General features: G+C 34.6%; 1 protein-coding gene and 1 long non-coding RNA gene across 11 annotated transcripts in view; one reads left to right on the forward strand and one right to left on the reverse strand.

Annotated features, from left to right (window-relative positions):
* Window positions 1–22,272, reverse strand: part of LOC136033704 (titin-like) — a 369,666-nt gene that overhangs the window by 197,904 nt on the left and 149,490 nt on the right. The window lies entirely within an intron of this gene.
* On the forward strand, window positions 4,709–15,189 carry LOC136033705 (uncharacterized). Its single transcript, XR_010619001.1, has 3 exons — window positions 4,709–4,828; window positions 11,686–11,850; window positions 14,999–15,189. It is a non-coding gene; the product is annotated as an uncharacterized LOC136033705 (long non-coding RNA).

Consider the following 22,272-nt stretch of genomic DNA (forward strand, 5'->3'; position numbering starts at 1 on the left):
TTTTCTTCATTAGTTATCTCGCTTGCTGACTTACTGACAATCTTTAATGTAGCCTCTTCTTTTTGAATCTCTCGAGAAGCTTCTTGTGACTTAGCTACACGTGAGGCAATTTCACTCTTTTCGATATTCTCCTCCGTTGTAGTTTTAGCTGGCTTTAGCATGATCTCTTTTTTTGAAGCCTCAGGAGAAAGCTTTTGACTCTTTACTAGTTTTAAGTCCACTTCTTCTTTGTGAATTATCTCTCTTGTTGATTTTATGACTTGGTTCAATTTAATATTTTCTTGTTGGTCCTCCAGAGACGGTTTTAAAATATTGGCTGGTTTCAAAGTACTTTGTTCTTTTTCAATATTCTCCTCTACACGTTTTTTGACAGGCTTCAACGTAATGTCTTCTTTTGGAACGACAGGAAAAGGCTCTGGTTTTTTTACCGGTTTCAAAACTACTTCTTCCTTATGGATTACCTCCCTTGTAGGTTTTTTGATTAACTTCAGAGTTATCTTTTCTTTTGAAACCTCTGGAGAAGGCTCCCTTTTCTCAAATAAATCTACGACCACTTCTTCTTTATCAGTTGCCTCCCCTACTTGTTTTTCGGCTAATCTTAGCGTCACCTCTTCTTTTGAAGGCCTTGGAGAAGACTCCCGTTTCATAAGTGGCTTCAAAGCGATTTCTTCTTTATGGATTGTCTCTCTTAGTGGTTGTTTGGCAGGCTTCAAAGCTACCTCTTCTTTTGAAGGTCCAGTCGACTCTCGTTTCTTGATTGGTTTCAAAACAACTTCTTCGTTTTTAGTTGCTTCCTTTGATAGTCTTCTGACTGATTTCAACATTACCTCATCTTTAGAAGCCTGTGGGGAAAGCTCTTGTTGCTTGATTGATCTTAAGACCAGTTTTTCTTTATGGGATTCCTCCTTTCCTGGTTTATTGGCTAGCTTTGACGTCTTTGCTTCTTTTAGAGTCTCGAAAGAAAGGTCTCGTTTCTCGTTTGGTTTAAAAACAACCTCCTTTTTATAAACTGTCTCGCTTACTATTTTTTCGTCTAGTTTTAGCATATCTGCCTCGTTTAAAATCTCTTGGGAAAGCCCTTGGCTAACGACTTGTTTTTGCAAAAATTGATCTGTTTTAGTAGCATTCCCTCTTGGTGTTTCATCAGGTTTTAGAAGAGCCTCTTCATTGAGTGGTTCTTTGCGTTTTCCTGATACAGGTCTCAAGCTAACCTGATCTTTATGTGAAATTTGTGCCTCTGATCTTTTCACTTTATCCTCTTTTGGAGTTTTTAAATCCTTTTTCACTGATGCATACTCCACAGAAATATTTTCTTCCTCTTCCCTTTTTATGTTTGACATCAAGCTGTTATCATTGTGTTTGTTTAATTCATCTCTATCGGTTATATCAGTGGGTTCTAGACTTATACTTAATTCAGAAAAATTTGTGTTTTCTTCTTTCTTGATCACTTCTGTTGGCTTAATTTCCTTTTTTGCTATCTTCAAAGCTCTTTTTTGCCACTCTAGCTCGGTCTTTTCTGCCCCTTTATATTCTTGCTTTGTCAGTTTTGACCAGAAAGAATTCTCAGGCTGGGTTGCGAGTATGCTTCCAATCTTTTCTTTTGTGTCGCTTATATAAGAATCTTTCTCTTCATTTGTAGTTTTCTTTAACTGGACATTCTGCCACCCAGGAATACTTTTCCTCGAAGCAGATTTAGCACCTTCACTTGTACTTAGCCTTTTCTGTGATTTTAATTCAATTAATTGCTCTTTCCAAGGAACTTCAGCGTTTGACTTCTTCTTAACTTTGGTAGATGGCAATCCAGGAAGAATGCGAAACTTATTGGTTTCCCTTCTATCCGCTGATTGAGTTCTTCTGCGCCAAGGTAATTCGTTCTCAGTCCCTCCTAGTGGAGGAGAACTTGACTCCCTGCGTCTCCAAGGAACTCTTATCTCTTCTTCTTCGTCATTTCTCCTTGTTAAATAGGCGGTTGAGTCAGAGAAGGTCAGTGTTTGCTTATTGATATTTTCATTCGTTCCCCCTAAATTTGTCGGTATAACCGTTCGGTCGCTGATTATGTCGTTAGATTCGTCTTTCGTCGTGTTCTTCTTTACAACTCGTCGATACGATTCTCTTCGTCCTGAAAATAATTCGGTAGTGTTAAAAACGAGACAAAGTGCTTTTGAAAGGCAAAAAGAATTTCAATTCGTGCAGATTATATGATAATAATCTAACTACCAATATCAACATTGAGAGGGATTAAATCTATTCTACTGTACAGCCTCACTCCATAATGTCTTTTTTTTTATTAACCTAGAAAGTAGATCAAATAAACAAATTATAATTTCAACTACAACGGATATGTAATTAAATATTAGAGAAAAAGCTACTACAATAATTTCTAACAAATAAACAATTATAATAAACAGGTTAAAAATGCCTCTTAATTTTTCTTAGAAATTATATCAACATCTTAAGACAAGATTTTTCTGAAGTTTTATTTTTGTTTTATTTTGGATTTTGTTTTAAAGCTTTTGTTAAACTTTTATTTAAATAAGGAAGAGTGCTTGGCTATTTAAGGAAAAAGCTTCGTGTTGTGTAGCATTTTGAATATCAGAGGAAAACAGCAAAAGAATTCAGCCTTGTGCTAATATTTCCTAGTTGACGGCAAGTATATATTCTTTGGTCAGATAGATAAGCATACATTCCGGCATACTCTCATTCCAGAAATTTACTATTAAAGGGATATATTCTAAGTAGACTATAATTTATGGATCATTAGTGTTTTTTTTTCTCATCTGGGCATGGCTTTCGCAAAAAAAATTCAATATTGAATAAAACCGTTCAATCAATATCATAAAAATATTAAAAAAAACTCAAAATAAACCTACGGGCTTAGTGATTTCAACTTTTAGTTTTCTCATCTCAATCATTTGTTTCCTCACTAAATTATGTGTTCTTTTTTGGTAATACATAAGAAGGAAGCTTGAAAATTGTATAGTAAATAAAAGATCCATGGACAATCGCCGAGGTGGGAGGTAGATAATCAACCCCCGGAAACCAGAAGTCATTAAAATGTATAAAATGTATCCTTTGTTTTTAAATACTTTTCTTTAATTCCATCTGATTAGGTCGAAGACCAAATCTTGTGAAATTTTACCTTAACCCCTTAAAAAAAACACACAATTCTTTTCTTGAATTTAGTTTATTCTTTTTTTTGCCTTGGGGGGCAATGAACTCTGCACCCTCTCTCTATATCTCTCCTTCTCTCTCTCTATAAATGACTCTGACCCTCTTCTAAAGAAAAATTAAAATATATTGCTTTTTTTTAACAGAAAAAAAACTACTTGAAAGGTCTTTAGGAATACAATTTTTGTGTTCTTACCCTTTAAGGAAATTATCAATCTGTTCTTCGAAAGACAATTGAAATTATATTTCTAACAATATTGTATTTTTAAGTTATTAGATAAAGAATCATATTTTACTACAAATGTTTTGGCCGGAGTACCGCAGCCATAAACATTTGACCATCGGTAAAAGCTCTTATGGTTTTCTTGTAACTATTTATAAAGTGGTTCAACACATTTGAATAGTACCTCTCTCTCCCAAATGAAGCATTTCCGGTCCGAATATTAAACAGATAATCATTCCTGACAAAAATAAAGCAATATTTATATTCCACAATAAATTTGATTCATACCAAGCCAGGTTTTAAACATTCCGAAAAGATGAATTTAGGATTAGTTAAATTAGTTTTTTGCCACAATAAACAACACATGGTATTGGAAAACATCAGATTATTTTTATTGATAACTTTTCTTTGGAAGTTGTAAAAACAAAATCATTCCATAAGAGCCAATGACAGGCATGGATCCAGAGGACGAAGGGGGTCCTCCTATTTAAATAAAAATTAGAAATATTGAAACGGTAAAAGCTTCAATAGCATTTTATTTATAATCGTAAGTATTGTATTTGAAACATGCGAAACATTAAGACTGTTCACCATTATTATAGTATTATAGCAATTCCAAGGGGGGTGAGGACAACCAGGTCAGCCACCTTGGGCACTGCAGCTGGGGGAGGGGGGTCTGCAGCTTGGGAATCGCCCACTTTGATAAAATATTTCACTTTGATTCGGCTTTTTTTCTTATATTTGAGTCGGGAGGGGATGATGTAATTCAATTTTCTCAGGGCACCATCAAGTCTAGGATCGGCTCTGTATAATATCTCTTAATGCGCCAGTATTGCTGGCTCAATGGATCTTTAGACCAAATTAGATACTAACACTCATTAATTTTAACTCATTCCCCTTTTCATGTACCCTCCTCCCCCTAAAAAATATAAGTCTCTTCTCCCTCTCTAAGTCTCCCTCTGTGTGTGCATCTGACCAAGTCCAGACTCCATCAAAAGAGGATAGTGTGTCTTATATTAACATCCTTGAATGTGCTTCTAATTCACAGTGACCCAAGAAGAGCCACCCTCCCCCATTTAGACAACAGATATAGCAATATTTTCCTAACAGGCCGTAGGTCAGTTTTCTAAGCAGGTTCCTAAGAAATAAAAGATTAAGGACTGTCAAAATATCAACTTCCCCTGTGAAATGTTTAAAATAAGCTTAGAAAACAATGATTCATACAAAATGAGTCAACAGAAAATTTACAAATACAATTTAATGGCGAAAGACCGACACTAAAATAAAAACATGTTTAACAACTCTCATTGGTTGGACAAAAAAACTTCCTCCGTTAGCGCCATGTAAACGGTTTCAAAAAGAATTCATCAGTGCTAATTCAGCCGAAGACGACTAGATGTGGCAATGTTCATGCAAGTGTTCTGTGATATTAAAAGGGTGAGTCCATCTTTGTAAGAATTAAATAAAAAAAACAAGTTTTTTTAACTGAAAGTAAGGAGCGACATTAAAACGACCAGAAATTACTTCGTATATGAAAGAGGCTGCTTCCTCATCAACGCCTCGCTCTTTACGCTAAAGTTTGACTCTTTCTCTCAATTCTTCTTTTTAAAACAGTAAAAAACTTTAACGTAAAGAGCGGGGCGTTGATGAGGAAGCAGCCTCTTTCATATACGAAGTAATTTCTGGTCGTCTTAATTTTTAATGTCGCTCCCTACTTTCAGTTAAAACAACTTGTTTTTTTATTTAATTTCTGGACGTTTTTGAATCAATGCATGTTTTGATTTTGGCTCTCCGCAGAGGAATAATTAAAACAAAATTTGCATTTTTTTTTTTTTTGCTAAATGGCTTTCTCATAATTTTGATCGAATGATTTTGAGAAAAAAAGAGCGGGGGAAGAAGCCTAGTTGCCCTCCGGTTTTTTGGTTAATTAAAAAGGCAACTATAATTTTTGATTTTTTACGAATATTTTTATTAGTAAAAGATTTACGTAACTTATAAATTAGCTTAAGTAAAGAACTTTTGTATTCTCATATTTTTATTACATATATGAGGGGGTTCCCCCCTTTTTAGATCCCCGCTCTTTACATTAAAGCTTAAATTTTGTCCCCATTCATTAAGAATGACCCCAGAATCACAAAAGCTGTAGAATAAATAGTTGAAATTACTAAAAATACTTTAGCGTAAAGAGCGAGGTATTAGAAGGAGGTGAGCCCCTCAAATGGGTAATAATTTCTGTTTATTTTAAGTTTTAATGCTGCTCCTTACTTCCAGCTGAAAGAACTTTTTCATATTTATTTTTTCATTTTTTTTTAAATAATGCTAGTAAATCCTGCGCTCCCTTCATGGAGATTTTCTTCCGCCATGACAAACTATCGATGGAAAGTTCCCCCAGCATATCCCCCTCTTCTCAACCCCTCCCCCAACCAGAAAAATGCTCCTGAAAACGCCTGTACGCTTCCCAATAACCATTACTATATGTAAGCACTGGTCAAAGTTTGTAACTTGTTGCCCCTCCCACGGAGACTGTGGGGGAGTAAGTCGTCCTCAAAGACATAGTTATAAGGTTTTTCGACTACGCTGAATAAAATGGCTATCTCAGAATTTTGATTTGTTGACTTTGGTAAAATAATTAGCTTGGGAGGGGGCCTAGGTGCCCTCCAATTTTTTTGGTCACTTAAAAAGGGCACTAGAACTTTTCATTTCCGTTAAAATGAGCCCTCTTCGCACGCCTGAACCCCCTCATATATGTAATAAAAATATGAGAATACAAAAGTTCTTTACTTAAGCTAATTTATAAGTTACGTAAATCTTTTACTAATAAAAATATTCGTAAAAAATCAAAAATTCTAGTTGCCTTTTTAATTAACCAAAAAACCGGAGGGCAACTAGGCTTCCTCCCCCGCTCTTTTTTTCTCAAAATCATTCGATCGAAATTATGAGAAAGCCATTTAGCAAAAAAAAAAATGCAAATTTTGTTTTAATTATTCCTCTTGACTTTGGTAAAATAATTAGCTTGGGAGGGGGCCTAGGTGCCCTCCAATTTTTTTGGTCACTTAAAAAGGGCACTAGAACTTTTCATTTCCGTTAAAATGAGCCCTCTTGCAACATTCTAGGACAACTGGGTCGATACGATCACCCCTGGGAAAAAGAAAAAAAAAACAAAAAAACAAATAAACACGCATCCGTGATCTGCCTTCTGGCAAAAAATACAAAATTCCACATTTTTGTAGATAGGAGCTTGAAACTTCTACAGTAGGGTTCTCTGATACGGTGAATCTGATGGTGTGATTTTCGTAAAGATTCTATGACTTCTAGGGAGCGTTTCCCCCTATTTTCTAAAATAACGCAAATTTTCTCAGGACATACATTCTACACATACATTCTTTTGATGTATGTATTGGCATCAAAATTTTTTGATGCCAATACATTTTGATGCCAATACAAAAACTTTTGATGGGTAAAACTAAACATGATGAAACTTATATATTTAAAATCAGCATTAAAATGCGATTCTTTTGATGTATGTATTGGCATCAAAATTCTATTTTTTAGAGTTTTGGTTACTATTGAGCCGGGTCGCTCCTTACTACAGTTCGTTACCACGAACTGTTTGAAACTGATTTCAAAAGTATTCAAAGAACAGTGTCAAAATTGATTATTTTACCCAAATTAAAGATTAGAGGGTTTTTAAAAAAGAATTAAGACATGATTTTTTGGCCAAAATATGTTAGAAAATGGTAAGGTCACAACGGGTACCTGCAGGAATGTAGTCCATGCTGTATTCTTTTGTTTGCTTATTTTTGTTGTTTTTTGGGGAGGGGGAGGGGGTTAACGACTAATGAAATAATTGGTCGTACTATTTTCGAAAAATTTCGATATGTATTCAGAACCTTACCCAAGCTTCTATTCCCGATTAAGGATCCTATAACCTTACTGATAAATAGGGGGCGGCAAAGGCCCCCTGCACAGGAAGGCCAAAAGTTGCACAAATTACAGAGGAGGAAAAATACTAAAAAACACACAGAAAACCCTGATTTCTCCACTAAACAAATTTTAGTCTACATAATATCAAGTTACTTCGTTGTTTTTTATATACATTTTTTTTTGTGCGCGTGTTTAAGGTGGGTTTCCAAACCGAAGTTACGAATGCTGAAGTGGTTCAAGAAAAGATCAAACTTCAGATCAGGTCAAATACCAGAAAATCAGGGAAGTTTTTTTCGGCTGTTTTTTCATCTGTTTTCAGAAACAGTATTTATTTTGATCTTAGGCGCCATTGAGTGGAGCATCGGGGGACTCAAGACTCCTGCACAGTTCAAAAGTGGCAAAATAGTGCTAAATTGAAAGAGTTCCTGAAAATGGGGTAAACTTTAGTATTCTGGGCTGTTCCCTGCTCGAGATAGGTCCTTTACTCAGGATCAGATCAAAAGAAAAACTAGAACCTCAATCTATATATTAATGCAGGTGGAATTACATATTAGGTTTCATCCTTATTTTAAAATGCTCTTTTTTTTAAATTGAGCGTGGATTTTTTTTAGAAAAAAGTATTGGCGCAATAGTCCCCTTTTTTGAATAAAACTATTGAGAAAAATATTTCTAAACAGACTATTAAAAAAAAAATAAGTGGTTATGAATACTGAAATCAACAGAATAAAGAGAAATACGGCTAAAGAATTCTTCATCCATGAAACACAGCAAGGGTTCACGCACTATCAGCCATTAGTTTACATAAGTTTAATGTTTCAATTTTGCTTTCATTGGAGACGCTTCCCAAATAAAGTTGGATCTATATCTCTTTACCCTACATCAGACAGTTCTCGGTAACGAACTGAAAGTAAGGATTGACTCGTGCTAATATTTTAACCGAAAGCCTAAAAAAAAGGAGTTTTTTTTTTAACAAAATATACATCAAAGTTGATAACAGTTGCTATCAAGGGAATGACAATTGGCCTAGTACACAAGCTATATATAAAAAAAAAGCCTTTTGATGGCTATTCTAAATATAAACGCCCCCGAAAAAGTGAATGATTTTGAGTAACACTACACCAACAAATTATGCATATCAGAGATCTAGCCACAAAAACGTGAGATTTTATGTTTTTTCCGAGAGTGATAATCACGGATGCGTGCTGTTTTTTTCCAAGAGTGACTGCATCGAACCAGTGACCCAAGTATATCACAAGAGGGCTCATTTGAACGAAAAATCGAAAGCCCGTTTAAAGTAGCAAAAAGATTGTACCACAGCAAAATAGCGTTTCTGCAATTTGATTGCAAGATATTAATTTCGGCCCAAGAGAGCCACTGCTACGGGATGATAGCTTCCCATTTTACTGCAGAAATATTCTTGATGTAACATAAAAGATTACATCCATATGCTTACCTGGAAAAAGGGGGAGAGGTGGGGGAAGGTATCATGAGCTCTCCCAGGACATTTTCCAGGGGTGAGTGCTACCAGTCGCTCAGATTTTATCAGGATTTAAATAGAAATATTCTCACTTTCCTATTTTTATACATTTTTCAGTGCCTTCTTGTTTCCAAGTTGGGGTAGGACAGAGCTTTCCTCCCCTTCTTCCTGCCAGAGTCTATAGGAATATCCCTATAAAACAGGTCAGTTCGAAGCAATTCCATTTCAACGATGTCCCTAAAATTAGTTCTTCTTCTTTCGGACCCACCCTCTCTTGAGAACTGGTTGAAGGGGCTGAAGTTTTCCGGGAATGATTATCACTCCCGACTCATTGTTATACGAGTATTAAACTTGAATGTAGAACATAAAGAAGTTGTAGCAAAGACGGGTAGCCTCCCTCACATTAAAAAGAGAGCCTTGAATCAAAGAGCTCGGATTAACAAACTATAAGTAAAGAATGATCCTTCGCAATAGAAACCGAAGTTGTAAAAAAAAAAAAAAAAAAAAAAAAAAAAAAAAAAAAAAAAAAAAAAAAAAAAAAAAAAAAAAAATGTACAAACAAAATATTTTATTTTTCTCGATATTAAACATGCGAAAGTTATTAATTGATAAAAAGCTATTGACAAATCAAAATTAGCTTAGTTTAAAAAAGGGGGTTAAACAATACCAAAAAGGGTGCCATCTTTTGTGCAATTGTCCCAAAAAGGGAGAATTGTGCGGTGAAATTGAACCTGTATGAAAACAATAAAGCCAGTTTGGTCCACAAAACACGTTTTTTTTTTTACTTTTCAAGAGAAGGACACACGAGTGTTTTTGTTTTTATTTTATCTCAAGAAGTGATCATGTCGAATTATTAGTCGTAGGCTATTGAAAAAGGGTTTATTCACATAAAAATGTTAATGATCCAACGCCATATTTACGTTTGGCTGACCGTATTCAAACAGTAAGCTGTAAAAAAAAATGTGATTCAATCCCGCTTTCTAGGGCTATAATGAAAGAAAGGTTGAGATGGCTAGGCCACGTTCTGTGGATAAAGGATGACAGATTGCCGAAAATTGTCCTTTTCTGCCAACCGTCTAGCGCTAAACAGAAAGCAGGTCGTCCTCGTGTGGGGTGGGAGAATGTCATAAAGAAAGATTTAAAGGAAATGGGAACTTCCTGGGAGGGTGTAAAGAGGGGGGCTTTGAATAGACTGGGATGAAGGAGGAGGGTGCGTAGCTTTTTTGCCTCAGGTAGCTTGGTGCTGCGGTGAGTTGCAGTCATTTTTAAATAACAAAAGAAATCACGCCATAGGAAAGTGTTGAATTCTTGCATTTTTGGCCAATAAAATATCAATTTTGACTTAGACATGGCTATACTGTTAAGGGGCGAAAATCCTGAGAATTGTTGAAAGGATATTAATACAGCCTCTTAGTTTCAGAAGCCATAGTTGCGCGTGGTATTCGATTCGTATCTAAACATACCTGCAGCCCATAAAAATCAACAATTATTATATAACAATTATAAGACTAAACTAACGGTACTAAACAAGCTCTTTTTCCCGAAGCTACTTTCTGCAAAAGTAAAACTTCGGTATACAGAATGGGAGGGGATAATGCTCTCCTCAGATTCAGAGCAAGCCTGGGTAGGGTATTAAAACGAAGAGAAATTAAATTACATAAAAAAGGTTTTTCCCAAACGAAAGTAAAGAGCAACGTTAAATTTACAAACACAGATCATTACGAACAGAAATTATTGCGTATATGAGAAGGCTGAGCCTCCTCAATCCCCGCTTTCGCTAAAGTTTCGCTTTTTGCCTTTAATACTTTAAAAAGGACTGTTAAAACACAAGGGTAAATAGAATAGAGAAAACATTTTTTTCATAATACCTTAAAAATGGAAGAGCTTATTGATAGGTATTTGCTTTAAACCATAAGATGTTCAGTTCAAATGTAAAAAAAAAAACTTGAAATAAACCATTGATTACAATTTTACACTTATGAATGGTTTCAGTAGCCCACCATAGCACTTTAGCGTAAAGAGTGGAGGGTCAAGGAGGTGGGCACCCCTTTCATTTACAGAATAATTTTTGTTCGTTTCAAGTTTAAATGGCATGGTTCACTTTCATTTCAAAAATTGTTTTTCATACAGGCAACAAATCAACGGACAAGACTATTTATCGGGCATAATTTTACCTTTTCCTGTCAGATTTTTTTCTGCAATACAGGAGCAACCATTATATTGTTGTATAGATTTTTTTTGCGAATATCATCTTGTATGGTTCCAAGAGGTTTTTTTAAGCAGCCTTAAGCTCGAAAATTAAATTTGTTATGTATTACTGCTCTATTTTTTAAAGCTTTTTCATTGTTCGTTTGTTGGTGCTGGTGGTATATAAACAAAGCTATTAGTTTTGCAAAGTAAAAAATTAGTATCTCTAAAAGAAGAGGAAGTGGCACTAAAGAAATCCTCGTGGGGCAATTCTGACAAAACAATACTGTTAAAAATACCTTGTGGATTTGTGTTATGGATTTACCTTGTGGATACCTTGTGGACTGTTTTGAGGTAGCAGGTCCGTATCTATTTATATATATATATATATATATATATATATATATATATATATATATATATATATATATATATATATATATATATATATATATATATAGAAAATAAGGTTATTTTCTTTGAAAGAACATTTCAAACATCACTTTTAACACACTATTTTAAATTCTGCCTAAAGCATACTGTTCCTTAAACTGTTCCATTCCCTCAGAGACTACTAAAGTAGTTTACTTTCTAATCACAGGCCCGTCCTGCCTTATGTGCACTTGTAATTAAGTACCTAGCCCCTTAAAAACGTAGAAGCAGGACCCCATAATTAAATCCTGGCCAATTTATGTTAATTTTGTAGACGAAATGCTCAGCGAACATGAATAACGAGTTTTTATCTGGTTGAGGAGTCCAACAACAAAAGCATAGAAAGGACACTAAAGCAATGCCAAATTTAGTGAATCATGGACGAGTTTTTTAGCCAAAATCTAATAAAACCAGGAATGTGGCCAACGTTTCCGATAAGGTAATTTTTTTTCCACCATATGAAGACTGTTCAATGGCTCCTAACGGAAGTTTAGTAATAATTGAATGTTTTTGTAATAACTGACCGTCAGTTACTTTATGAAAGGATCTCACGGAGTCAATACAGTTAATAAAGTTCTCCACAATGTTTATCCGCATAATATTTGTCCGTTCATTGGAGGAAAACTAGCCCCCCTCCCTCCGCCCCTTTTTCCTCAAAGTTATCTGGTCAAAACTTTGAGACAACGATCTTGTTTAGTATAGTTGAAAGGTCCAGTAACTATGCTTCTGGGGATAACATGACCCCATAGCCCCTGGAGAAATAGCTGTAAGTTATGAAATTTCCCCATTGTTTACATATAGTGTTTGTAATTGGGATGACATTTTTGGGGGGCGGGGGAAATTTTGTGCGGGAGGGGGATTTTCCAAGGGGAACAGTTTCTGTGGGGAGGGAAGTTTCAGTGGTGAAATTTCCAAGAAAATTTCCACGGGAAATTTCCCAGAGTTCCTAGCTTCTTTTTATTTGACTTTCTTTTCTGTTTCGAAACTCAATTTTATGTGTGGAGATGTGGGGGGATTGTCTGAGGGATATTCCCATGGGGAGGGGGATTTGAAAAACGATAAGAAATTAAATAGAAAAAACAAGTATTTTTTTTAATGAAGGCTATTTAAAGAAAACTTTCCAGGCGCCATTGACCGCAGGAAATTTTCCCGGAGGAATTTTCAGCGAGGATGAATTTGTCCATGGGAATTTGTTTGGGGAATTTCAGAGTGCGTGGACTGTTCCAAGGAGGGGAGCCGGATTTCCTTGAATTATTTGAAAAAAGAATCAGATTAAATAAAAAAAAAAGTTTTTTTTTCAACTGAAAGTTAGGAGCAACATTAAAACTTAAAATATAAAAACGAACAGAATATATTCGATATAAGAGGGGATGACTCGCTCTTATACCTCGCTCTTTACACTGAAGTTTGACATTGTCCAAACTCTTTAAGAACGACTCGTGAAAACAAGGGCCATAGATAGAATAACAAGCTTCTTTTAAGTACTAAAAAGCTTTAGTGCGGAGAGCGAGTGTATAAACCATTTATATCCATAAGGATAGTCTGTAAAAATAAGAATTTTGTAATTCTGTAGTTCGTACTCATGAGGTAGTACAATCAGACAAGACAAAATCTTTATTCTCGGCTCTTATTGAGTTTATTGTATGCTAAAGTTCCTACGAAAATCCTACACCCATAGTGCTTTTTAGGAAAATGAATATAGTCAATACAAATTCTGCCAAAAAATGCTCCCCGGATCCCATTTGTCTTTGCGATTTTAACCAAATATTAAAGTTGCTCTATCTCTGGAACTACTCCACTTAAATTACGACTTTAATATTTTCTTAATAACATGACATCCTTTATTTGGGAATATGTGCCCTTCTTTTTGTTCTGTAGCCCTTTTGTCGAAGAATTTTTATTTTCTCAAAATCTTCAAATAAAAAAAAATCATATATTGTTTTCTTTATCAGAATCACATTGCAGTAAAATCCCTGAAAAGTAGAACTTTTAATTTTAATTTTTTTTTTCCACTTTTGAGTTTTCAAACCGTTGTTTACATGTAACTTAGGCAAAATAGTCACGTGGAACTTTTAGTGCTTGGGATTTAGACCATGGATTTTTCCTTAAAAAAACCATTCAAAATTTTTTAAGTTTTTTTTTTAATTGTATCCAGGATTTTCATCTTTGTGACTGACAGAATCGCTGGTCCCCTTGGGCGTCGACAAATTAGTATAAATTTAAGTAGAAACTAGACAAAATTGAACTGTACCAAGCTATGCGGCGGAGAGCGCCCTTCTCGCTCTGGCTGCACCACTTCCCAGAGTCCTAAATGTCGACATCCAGAATCCTGAAGATGTGCGCCCGGAGACCCAAAGTTGGTATCCCTTTGTTAATGTTTAGTAAAAACCAAAACATTAAAAGCAGAAGTTTTATTTTGCAGAGAATGCATCATTTTATGAGACTAATCAACGGTAACTGAAAATTAGAGTTTTTGGACTATATTTCTGAATATATATATATATATATATATATATATATATATATATATATATATATATATATATATATATATATATATATATATATATATATATATATATATATATATATATTGTTGAATTTTTTAGAGAAAAAATCATTTGGGTTCGGCGGATACACAGTGTAAGGAATATAAATTATCTGACCCTGCTCCAGACACAGATCAATTACAATATCTTGTAGTAATTACAAGTGAAAAGGAGGCTAGGAAATCTATCTTTGGCTGCATTTATCTTGCATGAGGCTTTTTGGGAGACAGAAAGGCAATTCTTACAAAATTGCAACAACTTTTAAATTCAACAGCATATGAGAAAATGAACGTACTCCACTGACTGAATGTACGTGGAGCTTTCCATTAGCAAACACCTAAGAACTTGGACATTCTTTCCAGTACAAGACTGGATCCAGTACATGACTGAATGTACGTGGAGCTTTCCATTAGCAAACACCTAAGAACTTGGACATTCTTTCCAGTACAAGACTGGATCCTTAATGTTTTTATTAGGTTAAATAAAATTTTTATTTAATTAGGCTTTTTTATTAGGTTAAATAAAAAAGGCAATACTTTTTTCTTTTCTGAATAATATCTATGTTTATAAAAAGTAATGATAATTAGGTCGGATACGAAACTTCAACCAGAGAAAACGAGACTTTAAAAAACTTTAGCCTTTGTTTTTTTAGTCCAAGTTTTTTAAGTTTTTTAAGTCTTAAGCTTTTTTAGTTTTTCTTTTTGGAAATGTTTTATGATGACTTGCCTATTGGTGAAATAAAAATAGCATACACTTTTTTTGGAAGCTCTTTTGTTTTTTGTTTTTTTTTTCAGGGATGCGTCGTATAACTTGCTCCTTGTGAAAACTATTACTCTAAAAAACACAACTTATTCGTTTGAAATTACAAATACAAGGCTTCACGAGAAATTTGTTCTCTTCTTAAAACTAAGATTTCATCTACTTCAATTTCCAGTCAAGTTTTGAAAAATATTTCAGTTAGTTTTTCACGAAAGAATAAACATAATGTAATAAATATGAGTTAAATCTGTCAGCCTTTTATATTCCTACATTTTTCAGGGACTAGTAGACATCTAAGCCAGTAGATGGATTCAACAGTAAAGCTTAGCAACCTATTAGCTATGCTGGTGAATTGGCTCTAGCTAGAAAAATTGGCACCGCCTGGAAAAAGTCATCCTCTAAATCCACCTCTGAGAAATGAAGAGTGAAATGTATTGGTGTTAGTAATTAAATTCATTTTCATGCTTCTATTGGCTAGGGTCTCGCCTAAATTTCCCCTTTTTTCGGTGAAGATAATAATACTAAATAGTCATATTAAACTTCCGTCATTACTCAACAGGAGGACAATAGAGAAATACAGACAATATTTGTAATCAACATCAGGGGCCTCAAAACTTTTTGTTCTTTTAACTTAAAATTTCTAACGGGAACCAATCAGGTTTTAAAGGTAGATTATTGGCTTCCCTTCCCGGCATACGCTTAAGGAATAGTAAGGTTGACTTACAATAACACGCCACAGAACAGAACAAATGAAACGAAAGCATACATTTTACCCAAAACTATACGAATGTAGTCTCTCTTTATCTCTACAACAGTTCAGACAAATATGTCGAATTCGCAAAACGAATAACGGAGTTGTAGAAACACACTCCTTTTTACCCCATTGTCAGTGTAACTATATTAGTAACTATATTTTCTTTTGGATTTGATAGTCTCGACTACTAGTTTTATTGCCCGTCGGCCAAGTACCATATAGTGATCGCATTTCTGTCTGTCGGTCGGTCCCAGTTTTGCTAGTTTGGGCACTTCCAGATAAGCTGGGACGATGAAAGTTGGCAGGCGCATCATGTACCGGATCAGATAAAATTAAAAATAGCCACTTCCCCGATTAGACCATCTGGGGGGGGGGGGGGTGGAGGGACAGTTAATTCGGAAAAATTAGAAAAATGAGGTATTTTTAACTTACGTGCGCGTGATCGGATCTTAATAAAATTTGATATTTAGAAGGACCTCGTGTCTCAGAGCTTTCATTTTAAATCCCGACTGGATCTGGTGACATTGGGGGGAGTTGGAGAGGGAAACTGGAAATCTTGGAGAACGCTTAGAGTAGAGAGATCGGGATGAAAGTTGGTGGGAAGAATAAGCGCAAGTTCTAGATACGTGATTGACATAACCGGAGCGGATCCGCTCTCTTTGGGGGAGTTCCAGTGCTTTGGCGAGTTTGGTGCTTCTGGACGTGCTAGGACGATGAAAATTGGTAGGCGTGTCACAGACCTGCACAAATTGACTAGATAACAGTAGTTTCCCCGGTTTGAACATCTGGGGGGGGGGGCTGGAGGGAGGGGAATTCGTGAAAATTGAGGTATGTTTATCTTACGAATGGGTAATCGGATCTTAATGAAGCTTGATATAAAGAAAGATCTCAAGTCTCAGATGCTCCATTTTCAATTCGGATTGGATTTGGGGATATTGGGGGCGAAGGGAAACGGAAATATTGGAAACTGGAAATCTTGGAAAACGCTTAGAGTGGAGAGATCGGGATGAAACTTGATGGGAAGAATAAGCACAAGTTTTTGATACGTGATTGACATAATCAGACCGGATCCGATCTCTTTGGTGGATTTGGGGGGATTTCTAGTGCTTTGGTTAGTTCAGTGCTTCTTGACGTGCTAGGACCATGAAAATTAGCAGGCGTGCCAGGACCTGCTCAAATTGACTTGAGAATAGTTTTTTGCCCGATTCGACCATCTAGGGGGCTGGAGGGACAGGAAATCGTGAAAACTGAGGTATATTTATCTTACAAGTGGGTGATCAGATCTTAATGAAACTTGATATATAGAAATGTCTTGTGTCTTAGATGCCCCATTTTCAACTCGGATCGGACAACTATCACATTAGCTGTTTAAAAATGTTTTGTTTGCCCCTTAATTTAAATCCCCTCCCCTACCTTCAAATATAGGCTACAAAGCCCATCCACGAAATCGACCTTACTCTTGACCCAAAAAATCCTCACACCAAGTTTCATCAAAATATCAAGTTTCCTTCGAGAGTTATAGTACGCTAGAAGGACAACTTTTGCGGTTCCGTACCTCGTTACGTATCTCGTCACAGTTTAGGTTCCGACCTCGTCACAAGTGCCATATGAGCTCTTGGATCTTGTTATTTCTACTAGTAACCAGCCTATTTGTAAATTATCTTTGTTAGAAGATACTCGCCAAAAAGTTCATATGAAGAAGATGAAAGTCTCAAAATGTTCATGTCACTTCCAGAACGTTTTAGTGGAGTTTCACAATCTGATGTTTGTGTTTACATACAAGAGGATAAATGTCCCTGCTTGCGTAATTACGTTATTTCCTGTAAAGTCGGCTCGTTTATTTTTTTTTTTATTTTTTTTTTTTTTTTTTTTTTTTTTTACTTATACAAATTGTTTGGCTTTGACCAACATTAGCATAATCACATTTTTGTAAACGTTACGAAGTTTCTACATAAAAACAAATTCTAATTTGCTCTTTAAGCTGTTTTTAAAGTCACTGAATTTAATATGTACCATTTCATACGAGCTTCAATTTGCTGGAACGTAAAATTGCACTGCTCCTTGTGCAAATATTTATCTACACTATATTATGACTCTCGTCTGGGTTGAATAGAAAACAGACCAAGCAAATCATTGAAAAGAGGAACTTAATTCGTACAGCTTTCAATGTTGACACAATGAAATAGTTTCTTCGACTAAACTACAACAAATTTAAAAAATAAAAAGAAATATGAATAACAATTCAAATAAGGATAAGTCTTTTTATAAGACAGTGAAAAAACAATGACAAAAATTCTGGACATTTCGATCACAAATACAGTGATAGTCATCAGCAGCTGTTATTTGTGCGTCATGGAAAGGTAGTGTGGCTTTCGAAAATATCTGCATCATATGAAATAAACATTTTTTAGACAACGAGAAAAACAGTAGGCCATCTTAATAGATAGTGAAAAGTTCATGTATAGTCCGAATATTTTCACTTGATTTTCAGAAATATTTTTAAATCGGAAAGTAAAACCTAAAACAAAACAAAAGGGCAAAAGTATTGTAAGGAAACGCATATTAAGAGAAAAAACGATGGTTTTAGGGGCTAAAAAGAGCACAAGTGAAGGTCTTCTGCCCTATTATTTTCCTACAGCGTTTGGCTTTTCTTTAAATTTAGATGTTCATCGTTCCTCTTGAAAATAGATATACAAGATTGAAATTGAAATATTCAGACCGTACCCACATTTTTTCATTACCTTCATTAAAAGTTTTATCTTATTTTACATTATTTCTATTTTTTATTTTAGCACAAATTAGATTTAAGCATATCCAAGAATTTAAAGATGTATGTCCGTAGTTTTAAATTTACGTTGCTAAATACACATCAAGCATAAACTGAAAAACTGAAAAGCCTTTGAGCTGCAGAACACCCGTGATCTTGATGCATATATCGCAGAACCCGTATGAATAAAGATTAATGTTCTTACATTCCGCAAATTCCAGTTTTCTTATAACCCTTCTTATCTGGGCTGACCTTCTCATAGGGTTTCCATGGTGGAGCAGTATACGCTGTTTCGAAAAGTGTGACTTTTAATCTCGGAAATAGCCATATAGCTCATTCAAAAATCCGCAATGATATGGAGTCATTACGTGAAATTACAATCGCATTTTAATAACACAATTTTGAAGAAAATATCTGATTTTTTTTCAATGGTAAAGTTGACAAGTATTTCTAGCAAAGTAAAAAAAAATGTTTAAAGCTAAATTTAAAAAAACTAACAATAGCCCACTTACTGCAGAATTTGTTTTGAATAACTATAAACAATTAATTATAACATTTTATGTATATCACGTTCATGCACGCAAAATATTGGTTTTATATACTTTGCAGTGTCAATTTGAACCTGAGCAATCCAAAACGCCAGAATAACTGTTTATAAAGTTTATTTTGTTTATTATAGAAATAATGTTTATTTTGAAAAAGCAGATCAATAGTATTGTTGTCTTTCTTTTCAGAGAGATGAAAAACAGTAAGACTTATTTTTCAAGACAATTATTAAGAGATTTTCTGTCTTGAGCAAGAGCAAAATAAACTAAGAAAAATGAAAGACGGTTCTTTTATTCTTCTAAAACTTGAAGTATTTTCCATTAGGAATAATTTTGAAGGCAAATTCAATAATCCTAAATCAATATAGTTTCTCTTCAAAAACAAGCAGAAACACATTCCCTTTCTACCTGATAGAACGCTATATTTTAACAGGCTAGTGCCTACGAGTTATTAGTTCCATGTTAATATTTGCCCAGAAAATCATTCTTTGGGTTTGATTTTTTTTTTTTTTTTTTTAAGAAACTGCACTCTGAAGCAGTTTTGCTCAGGGAGCAGAGTTTTTCTGACGCAAACGTCAATGGTATCATAGTTCCAGCGAAAGCTGCAATCTAGTGAAAATTGAGCCACGGTCCAGAGTAACCAAAAGCCTAAAAAAAACATCTTGCAAAAAGGAACTGTCTAGTAAAAAAAAAAAAATAGTAATCTCTAGCTGATTCGAGAAGAACGAGATTCGAGAAGAACGACTATTATTTCGATTGGTTCTAATGTACACTCCCCTCCCCGCCCACCTTAATATGTTTCTAAAATTGTTTGCTGACTAACAGGTTCATCTACTTCTAGTAGCTACGCTATTAGTGCCAATTCAAGAAAATTCATAGGGTGGATGTATTTTCCAATATCTAAAGGGGGCAAATATGTGGATTTTCAGTTGTTTCAATGATCGCCCAGTTGTTTCCTGACCGCCCTCCAATTGACGCCAGTGGAACTATCAGGTAAGAGCAATATTGTAGGGAGATCTTTAAACCCTCAATTCAAAGATCTTGATCATATCAACGCACTTTTTGGTAGATTTATAGTTGAAAAAGCGCATCGAATGGTGATAGAACTTTGAGTTCTAGGCTACCGCATTGTCAAAAAATTTTAGCACGTAGTAAACGGGTGATTCAGAACATGATAACTATTTAAGGGGATTCGATACTATAAAGAATAAGCCTAATTCTTCCATTACAATTTTTGTTAGTTTGTGTGGCCAAACTATTTAAAATTGATTGGGCGGTCTTGCCGTAACTTGTATAGCTTTGATAAGCGATCCAAATGAACAGCAGAAAACTAAAAGCCAACATCTACTTTCCTCAAAACCTTAGAAAGACCTTGGAACTTCTCTTGTTTTGTGCCGGAGATAGAGATATTTTATTTTTGTGAAACATATATCATTAGGAAGTTTTAATTTTGTTTTTTCGATTAAACAGAGCAGAATTTTCTTTTGAAAATTCAGGAAAGGGTTTTCCCTAAAAACTATCTAGTATACTTGCTACAAAATTCCGAAAATCATCTCAAAAGAGATGTCATTTGATCAATTTGACAGCTCTTCAAATTTTCTGTGGTTCAACTCACTTTGACTGAAAACTTTGCTGACACAACTCTATTTTCTTTTCAATCAAATTTCATAATCAAATCAGAAATTCTCAATAGATGTCAATGATAAATAATCCCCTGGGAGAATTCGCTAATGGACCCTTTGTCTTTGAGACATTCAGCCGACGTTGAGGCTCACAAAATGATATTTAAGGTATTGAATTCTGTTAGACTGTTTGACCCACATGACGGTCTAGTAGTTTGGCCACTCTGTTGTAGTCGTGGTAATCTAGGTTCGACTATTGAATAAGCTAGATTTTAAATAGTTATTCTTTTCTAGCCCCCCCCCCCCCAGTGATGAAGATAAAGAAAGGAGAAGGAGACATTTTAACGTTTCAATCCAAAAGAGGTCTTTTCCTTGTTGTTCAAAATGGGGGACTGTAATTATCCTTTGTGGGGTTTTCGACTATCGTGATTCCAGTGGTGTAACAGTTCTCCTAAACTTTGAAGCCCAAGAACCATAATAATGGAAGTATAGTTTCCAATGAGAAGTTCCAAATTCTCTTTAGAACTGGGGCAAGAAAATGGGATTAACGTTAAGACCTATTTTCGCAAAGTGTCTCAACTACACATCTGAAGTTCTTTTAATATCCTTCAGGTTTCTAAATCTATAGGTATTTCATATAGGATAATATTTTATAAATAATACAAATTTGTATCTACAATTCGTTAAATATGCCATGGATAATACGTCCCATGTAGTTTTTATGTGAAAAATCTAAAATGTTTTAAGGGAAAATTTAAGACAAATGCGAATTAAAACCTACGTTTAAAACTCCATTTTAGCAAAAACTCATGTTGACTTCTAGTTTCTTCGCCTAAATAGGACAATGGTCTTTTTATAGTGTTCAATATATATGCTTTTAAAACCTAAAAAGAACAAAAATCAATTTAATAAAAAACGTTTTTTTCTAATGAGAGTAATGAGCAAAATTGAAACTTAAAACGAAAAAAAATTGCTGTTTCGAAGTTATGTAATATTTTTGAAAAACTGTTTCAAATAATTTCCCTATATTTGTAAAACTCAACAAAACTAGCGCTTTACTGGAAACTAAGCTTGCTTGATTTTTTAGAGAATTAAAATTGTGTGGCCAAATTTTGTTGATTTCATGGCTAGTAAGACTATTGAGAGCTTTCTAAATTAGTCTTTCATTTTTTGCAAGCTATTTTTCTGCCTTTAATCCTGTTTTGTTAATTCTGTTTTGTGCTTTCAGTAAGGCGCTATTTTTTCAAAAGTTTACAAATATAGGGAAATATCATAAGCAAGATTATTTGAAACATTCTTAAAAAAATATATTGCATAAATTGTGGAGCGGTATTATCGTCTATTTTATGATTTAACTTCGCTCTTTACTTTCGCCAGGAAAACTTGTTGATTCATCGCAGTCGATCGTAACTACAATTCTGAAAATAGATTTAATTCTCACTATTTTAAAATTAAATTTTGTAAAACTTAAATTTTCCAATTAGTCTGTGGTGATCTCTTCTAATCTAAATATGGATTTACTTTGTCATTCTATATGGAGTATAGAAAAGTAGACGCAACGAGATTCCATAGAATATGCTTAGGCTTCAAATCAAGACAGATTAAAATGGGGGACCAAAAAATTGACAGAAGCTACTGATCGATACAAAATTAGCGAAGCCTTGAAAATAAGGGTAAATTTTATGGAAACGACAGGGAATCAGTCGGGTATATTCTAAACATGTAGAGATTTGGTATCTAGCCTCGGCATATATCAGACACGTTAATTGGTCTCCTTCACATATATCTTTGTCCCCTCCCCCAACCCTTTCTAGATTTTGAAAATACCCTTTTTCAAGTTTTTACATTGATAAAATCGCAAAAAC

Source organism: Artemia franciscana, chromosome 12 (assembly GCF_032884065.1).
Source record: "Artemia franciscana chromosome 12, ASM3288406v1, whole genome shotgun sequence".
NCBI classification, from domain to species: Eukaryota; Metazoa; Arthropoda; class Branchiopoda; order Anostraca; family Artemiidae; genus Artemia; species Artemia franciscana.